Source organism: Triticum dicoccoides, chromosome 7B, assembly GCF_002162155.2.
Source record: "Triticum dicoccoides isolate Atlit2015 ecotype Zavitan chromosome 7B, WEW_v2.0, whole genome shotgun sequence".
Classification (NCBI taxonomy): domain Eukaryota; kingdom Viridiplantae; phylum Streptophyta; class Magnoliopsida; order Poales; family Poaceae; genus Triticum; species Triticum dicoccoides.
This window is the reverse complement of record NC_041393.1, coordinates 355,092,301-355,100,659: the sequence shown is the minus strand read 5'-3', so window position 1 is coordinate 355,100,659 and position 8,359 is coordinate 355,092,301. Positions and strand designations below refer to the sequence as shown.

General features: G+C 40.8%; 1 long non-coding RNA gene across 3 annotated transcripts; it reads right to left on the bottom strand.

Moving 5' to 3' along the window:
• Nucleotides 1-1,677: 1,677 nt before the first annotated feature.
• LOC119336297 lies at nt 1,678-6,381 on the bottom strand. Of its 3 annotated transcripts, XR_005162352.1 has the most exons (8): nt 5,962-6,381; nt 5,747-5,857; nt 5,263-5,347; nt 5,061-5,185; nt 4,914-4,984; nt 4,726-4,842; nt 2,872-2,983; nt 1,678-2,252 (listed from the first exon to the last, which is right to left on the bottom strand). It is a non-coding gene; the product is annotated as an uncharacterized LOC119336297 (long non-coding RNA). The 3 variants fall into 3 exon arrangements; XR_005162351.1 differs by having other exon boundaries at nt 2,872-4,391; nt 5,747-6,381; XR_005162350.1 differs by having other exon boundaries at nt 5,747-6,381.
• Between the last annotated feature and the right edge of the window lie 1,978 nt (nt 6,382-8,359).

Sequence of the window (8,359 nt, the reverse complement as noted above, 5' to 3'; positions counted from 1 at the left end):
GTTACTCTGTTCTTTATGAACTTAATACTCTAGATGCAGGCAGGAGTCGGTCGATGTGTGGAGTAAAAGTAGTAGATGCAGGCAGGAGTCGGTCTACTTGTTGCGGACGTGATGCCTATATACATGATCATGCCTAGATAATCACATAATTATTCACTTTTCTATCAATTGCTCGACAGTAATTTGTTCACCCACCGTAATACTTATGCTATTTTGAGAGAAGCCACTAGTGAAACCTATGCCCCCGGGTCTACCTTTTATCATATAAGCTTTCAATCTACTTTTATTTGCATCTTTACTTTTTGCATCTATATTATAAAACTAGTGGACCCGTTGCGCCAAATGGCGCAGAGACCCGCTAAAGCCATGTTGTCGATGAAAATAGTTTCATTATGCAAGGACATATTCGATATTGGTAGTGGAAAGCCCATTTTAAACCATGCTACATGTTGCGCCAAATGGCGCAGAGATCCGCTGAATCCATGTGCGGATTGAAAAGAAAACCCATGGTTTAGTTGGTTTAGTTGTGGGCAAGCACATATGGCAACAAATTTAATCACCTTTAAATAAAAAATGGTGACTTGTTGTCTATAATGAGATGTATATACACATTTTAGTTTGGTACCACAGAGTCCCATTCAAATCGATGAGATGACCAGTTCTGCCAAATGGCGCAGAGTCCCATTTAAAACCCTTTTATATGACCAGTGCTTTGAAAATATTTAGTAACTTTCGGTTTTAGCAAGCAATAAGGGTAAGAATTCCAACCCTTTTATATGAAAAAATTATGGAACACTACGTTTCAAAATATATACTTGAGCATGCATAATTTGTTATGTTTTTTTGGCATGTTTCAAAATATACAATTATATTTCCAAATGGCACAATATACCAATTCAAACCCGGAGTGTCTTCGCATTTATTTGCTTATTTGAAGTTATAGAAATTAGTTAGATGGAGGGTATTAAGCAATTGTAGCATGGAACAGCTCTGTGGTCTACATGTTGTGATGAGGGTGGATATTTATTTGCTTTTGTGTGTGCAAGGACTCTTAGTTTAACTACTTAGCCATGCAAGTTTGCATGAAACTAACTTATAGGATGTAAAAACATCTCCGGTCCAAGATTTTTTGAAAGGTCTCCAAAACCAAGGGGCAAAAGAAACCACCACATCAACAATCGAAGAATACAAATGACATGTTCAATTCTTGGTTGACGTGGCATGAATAGATAGATTTATGTAATTGGTTTTTCCCTTTCCTCTTATGGCTCTCTTAAATGGGTACTACATATCTGTTATGGTGAAAATAGGAGAAGAAAATATCAACCAAGCATATCTAAGATACCACGATGATTCATACACACGTGTTACATCTGGAATTGAATGGAACCACTAATCTTTCATCTTTCTCTCAACGGGAACCTTCACTTCCTTCTCTACGCTCTCACCAATACCATCACCAAGTTTCCTCACACCAACATATGATTGGCATCATCATACTCATCACCAAGATCATCATGTGAATCAATGGCATCATCATACTCATCGTCTTGATCCCAACACCAAGGATGATAAATAGATAGTGATACACTTGGCCTTAGGTCAATAACAAATCCCTCATACAAATAGGCACGTGACTGCCGAAAACAAAAGCAATACAATACTAAAACCGAGATATAGGAAGGAACAAGGAAACATGGATTTTGATAAAGACGAACCATTTTGGTACGACAAGTAGATAAGCGTGTAGTTATCTACAGAGAATAATTTGGATAGTCACATGCTGTACAATAAAAAGGGCAGCCCCAGTGCATGTAGCTCCCGCTTGCGCAGGGTCTGGGGAAGGGTCCGACCACTTTGGGTCTATTGTACGCAGCCTTTCCCTACATTTCTGCAAGAGGCTGTTTCCAGGACTTGAACCCGTGACCTCATGGTCACAAGGCAGCAGCTTTACCACTGCGCCAAGGCTCCCCTTCATGCTGTACAATACATATTAGAAAACCAGAAGATGATATATTGTTTCAAAGGGAGATGACAGTGAACACACTTGTTGTAGCTTTATTGCTATTTGCTAAGCTTAGTTTGCAGGATGTGTATACAGAATCAACCAACCGCTTGTCTGTCGACACAAACAAAACAGACACATCATCTACTACCATACCCTTGCTAAGGTTGGAGCTTCATTTGAAGAAGGGGAGGCCTATAGAGCAAAAACGGGATCATCGTCCTTATGCTTTAACCAAGTCCTTTTTCTGTGAAAAAATGAAACAGTGAAAAGCTAGATCAGCAAGCAAAGAAAGAACAAGGAAAAAAGCAAGGCACATCCAAAACAGAGAAACCCAAGGTAGGGCGCAAACCAATGTGATAGGAATTTGTGAAGCTACACCAGAAGAAATAAATACATGCAAGCTTCACAACAGCCCATGGATTTGATATACCGATCAAAAAGTGGTTATATTTATGCATCCACTCACAACCATTGGCGAGACCTAGGTACAGAACCATCATGACACGAAAGGGGAAACTCAAATCTAAAAAGAAGTAACGTGATTTGAAAAGGCAGTTAATACCAGAGTACCACTTCTCGTACTCAAATTGAAAAACCAGCACAACTGACTATTACACAACCACCTGTCAGACTCACTGCACTATTTTGTAACTATGGGTAAGTTTAAGATCCACCAACTTGTAACGCCAAAACAAAACGAATTTTAGAGTACCACTTCAAGCAGAAGCAAAGGATGGAATCCAAATCAGAGAAGGAAAAATGGTGTGGACCCAAAGAGAAGAACCCTTGCAAGCATTTCAGGGGCAAATAAATATAGGCCTGGAAAAGCGGTAGAAGCCCAGCGTGCAGGAGACACAACATACCTGATGCACAAGGTCACTATACTGATGGCACTCGTGTTAATAGGAGTATCTTCGTGTGTATGGCATATCCTTGTTATGACATCAATAATCAATGACAAACTACATAAGCTTCCTGAAATTGATGATATGATGAAATCAGTTTGGGTAGTACTCCCTCCGTCCGGAAATACTTGTCGTAGAAATGGATGAAAATGAATGCATTTAGAACAAAAATACGTCTAGATACATCCATCTCTCCGACGAGTATTTCCGAACGGAGGGAGTACTACAGTAGGCAATCACACCATAACTGAATTTATCACAAACAGAAAACATTGTTTGGTACTCCCTCCTTCCAAAAAATTTGGGCATATTAGATTTTACATGCAGTCCCATAATGCAGGGTGTGTAGTTAGCTACGTTTTTGGAAATAAAAAAGGCGGTCGGTCCTCTGGTGCCGTTAGCACCCAAATCGTGCATGCCTTCCTTTTTTTTCTCCAATTGTGGATGGCTCCCTCGTACGATGGCTCACGTAACTACCAGTGCGCTAATTTTCGTGCTAATACCTAATACGCCCAAGATTTTGGGAAGTAGGGAGTACTTGATAGTGCTCCCAAGTTGGTGTAATCAAGCAAGTACATGGATGAGCTCTTGCAATATTTTCTCTAAAAAATTCATATACAATTATATAATCACGAAAATGCATGTTTATCAATAAATCAACATTACGTCATACTTGTTCCTCTTGCAACTGAATTCCATATGAATTATTCTCTTACAACATATCAAGGCAACATAGTCTATCAGGCATATGAGAGTGGCATTCTCGTAATCAACTAAGCACAAGGTTGAGCTCTTGTAAATATGATACATTGTCACTGACAGCGTGTGAATATTCCATGAGAAGCTACAACTATTGCATGAGGTAATCAACTAACACAGATACTCAGCCATTCCAGTTATAAAATATATCTCACGAGATCTACACTTCCACATGCATATAGAAATATATGTCTAACCACAGAAAATGTACGCACCAGTTTAGCCTACACAGAGTAATAGTAAGTTACTAACAACAAAGAATAACAGAGTAAAAAAAAATCAAGATCTAGCATCAACCATTAGTCCTTAAAGGTTTAATTACTAAACATTAAAAATATAGAGTTTGAAATGATTAGATAACAAGTTAGTCCAAAACAGGGGGAAAATATTACACTTTCACGGCATGATAGTCTATGTATACAGAAGGACCTATTAGTTTCTAGATAACAGAGCACGAATTTAAATGAAAGAATTATATGATTCGCCTGTCACTGAATAAAAAAGATCACATCTGGATAAACACCTTAAAATGTCTCTAAATCAGGTCGTTTAGAGAAGAATAAAATCTTGCGCTACTGCGGATATATTTAATCTAGCACTGACCCTGGTCAGAACATGAAAATCCTCTCAAAATCCCCATATGTTGAGTTTCAGAAGTAACAAAGAAAGAGGCCTGCAAAGGCAGAAAAATCCACAACAAAAAAACTAATCTTCTGTACCTAACGCCAAAGAAATAACACAGATCATTAGATTAATCAACCTTTGCCCTGAATAACAAAGTTCATCAGAAGCCCATGCTGAAAAAGTGAAGAATTCATCTAAAAAACAAAAAAATCAAGACTACTCAAATATTTGCCCAATCATGGTAACACAAAAAGTGCAAGCAACATTTCAAAACAGAAAGTGCATATCTAGCAACCATGGTTTTTAACTTCACGCAGATCTACATGTATAAGACTGAAAAACAAATATAACTCCCCTTTAAATTTTCAAATAGCATGGAGAGCAATGTAACATATCATACTTATAGATATAGATAAGTACGAGAAGCACCTGACTAATGAGTTCCACGACCATTGTTCTTGCAATCTCTATTTGATTCCAATTCCCACTAAGTTGTATTTTTCTTTCTGTGGAAAGATCACCTTCGGGGAGATGATGCGGGATTAACTACAAAAAAGAATATTATTTTTCATTTTGAAATGAATAAAAACATCCATGCATATAATCATAGCACTAACCTGAATGCCAGCCCCAGACTTAGTTTCTAAAACTCAATGGTCTCACCTCCCTCCCCAATGAGCATCCGAGCCTACATATTATGATAAAAGGAAATATATCAGAGATCTTAAGTATGTTTTATAGCCGAGATATTTTTTAAGGATGACCTTCTCATTTGGGGATGGATAAAGACATCCATGCATATAGTCATAGCACTATCCTGAATGCCAGCCCCAGACTTAGTTTCTAAAAGCTCAATGGTCTCACCTCCCTCCCCAATGAGCAACCCAGCCTACATATTATGATAAAAGGAAATATATCAGACAACTTAAGTATGTTTTATAGCTGAGATATTTCTTTAAGGATGACCTTCTCATTTGGGACATGGATGTCCACTTGCTCAGCATCAGATTGTGAAGTCCCAAATCTTCTAGCGGTAGTGTAGATGAATCACCTACATCAACCAAAGAAAGGATATGATTTAATTTGGATCAGCTTCGTCCTATTCCACAATCTGGATTTTAGCATCTGAGGTGATCTGCAGGCATCTGATAGTTTCTGCAGATTTACCAATCAAAACACCCACATACAATACACTTCTTCCACAGTTAGCTGACAGCTTAGCTAAACAAAAATAGAAAACTGGTCTGAAAGTGGATGTCAGCAAGTCGGTTCTGACTTCTGAGACTAATATGAAGTGCACGTACTCCACAACCTCTACTACCTTAGTACATTGCAAGTTAAACAAAGACAAACCATGATTTTATAATCTGAAGCAGCCACTTCTGGCTCGTTCATACCCAGGAAGAGATGTTCTTGGACCTGTTATTAGTAGAAGATGGTGGAGGCTTACTTTGGCTGGTGTGGGCGAGTGGCTGCGACGTTCCTCGGCGGCGACAGAAACGCAAAGGTGGGGCTCCATTCGCTGGCCACAGACTTTCTCATCCCATCCTCTATGGTCGGGCTGGTGAAGAGAGAGCAGACGAGGCGAGTGAGGCCGACGACGGCGAATGGCCCCTGGCCGACGGCGCCGTCCCCACGGATGTTCCCCGCGCTAGGATTGCTCACCTGCTCCTTCCCCGCTGTTGCTTGCCTTCCTCGCCGGCCTCCTCCTTCACCTTGTCGTCCGCATCCTACCCCTCCCCTACATCCTCACCCGCATCGAGAAGACCCCGCCACCGCTACTCTCCCACAACGATGACCTACATCCGATCTGGATCGACGGTGACATGGAAGCGGACAGGAAGAGGCAAGCAGTGGAGAAGGCCGGCGGTGGGATCGACGACGACATGGTAGAGGAGAGGAGTAGGCGAGTGGAGAGACGAGGCCGGCGGCTGCGGGCGAGGAGAGGATCGTGGGGATCGAGGGAGAGGTGCGGCGGCTGTGGAGATTGGGGAGGGAGGGGTGCGGCGGCTCGTGGGGATCGAGGGAAGGGAGAAAGCGGGCTAGGGTTCGTTTGGCGGCTGGGGTGGGAGTGGGGCGAGACGCGGGTGATTGGGTGCGGGCGCCACGAGCTGATGGGGCAAAACCACCTGCACCCGAAAACGGGCAACCCAGCCAACCAACATGCAACGCGAGCCCACCAGTCATTGGACAACGAAAATGACTGCAAGGTGAAAACTGAGTTTAACTGCTGCAAAGATCAATGGTGCAGACGCACGAAAAAAACAGATCCGATGGCCCACGAAGGCCGAATCGGGGGAGCCTCTTGGAGGTGAGCTGGTAGCCTCTTTTTTGTTTTAAATACCAAAAATATATTTATCTTATCATATTATCTCTATCAGATCTCACTTTCGCAAGTGGCCGTGAAAGGATTGACAACCCCTTTATTGCGTTGGTTGCGAGTTCTTTATTTGTTTGTATAGGTGCGTGGGACTTTTGAGGATCCTCCTACTGGATTGATACCTTGGTTCTCAAAAACTGAGGAAAATACTTACGCTACTATTGCTGCATCATCCTTTCCTCTTCAAGGAAAACCAATGCAAGCTCAAGACGTAGCAAGAAGGATTTCTGGCGTCGTTGCCGGGGAGGTCTTCGCTCAAGTCAAGACATACCAAGTACCCATCACAAACTCATCTTCCTCGCATTTACATTATTTGCCATTTGCCTCTCGTTTTCCTCTCCCCCACTTCACCCTTGCCGTTTTATTTGCCCTCTCTTTTTTAATCTCTTTCTCTCTCTTTTGCTTGCCTTTTTTCGTTTGCTCGTGTGTTAGACCGTTTAACTTGTCATTATGGCTAGTCCTCCTATCCTTGTTATCACTCCCGAACATGAAATTCTCAATTTTAAGCAAAGGGAGGGAGAGAATTTAAAAGATGCTTGGCATAGAATTTGCAATGCTCAAGATAGATCTACTAGGAAGCTTTCTACTTCCGTTCTTCTTCGCAATTTTTATGTAGGCATTACTCCTTGAAATAGATGCATTCTTGATACCGTTGCCGGAGGGGATTTCTTGAGTAGCCATACGTTTGATGCTTATAATGCTATGTTAGATTTGTTTGGCCCACCACCTCTTTTGGTTAATGGAACTACTTTAACTTTAGAACACGTTATGCAACTGCTTGAGATTATTGAAAATAAAATTGCCAGTATTGAGTTGATTGAAAATTTGGATAAAAATATTCATAATCACATTACCCAATATGGATCTAGGGTTGGAGTTACTTTGAAAAATCTTAAAGAGAAAGAACCTATAGTTAATGAAAAAATAGATCTAGATTCTGCAAGAATCGGTAAACTTGAGGATATCATTACCAACTTAGGTTTCGCATTTTCTTCCATGAAAAATACTCCAAAATCCCCCACCAAAACTGCCAAGTTTATTTATGTTCCTAAAAATAAGTGGGAATCTTCTAGTAAGGGAGACACAGATCTCAAATCCATAAGTGTTCATCCCAATTGTCTCTCTATTGTTAAGAACCTTTTGCTACAAACGAATTTCTCGAATTTTTGCCTAAAGGTTTAATCATTGCTAAAAAGGGAGAAACCCCTAAAGATTATAAGTGCTCTATTGAGGAATTTAGTGTCAAAGATGGCACTACTTAGATCTATCTTCGCTTTTATGCCTAGCTAGGGGCGTTAAACGATAGCGCTAGTTGGGAGGCAACCCAATTTTATTTGTGTTTTTTCTTTTTGTTCCTGTTTAGTAATAAATTTTGCATCTACCTTCTGTTTAGATGTATTTTTACCTTTTAATTAGTGTTTGTGCCAAGTAGAACCTATAGGATAACCTATGATGATAGTTAATTTGATTCTGCTGAAAAACAGAAACTTTGCGCGCACAAAATTAGTTTTGTTGAAGGCAAAAGCTAATTTCCTGCCGACTGGACATTTACAATAGATCCACATTGTTCGGATGCCATCTGTTTCGAATCCGACGGCGCGCATTTGGCCTACTACATAGCCAAGGTCGCTGTTGTTGTCGCTATCGATCCTGCTCCCACCGAACGTCGCTGTCGTGCTGATT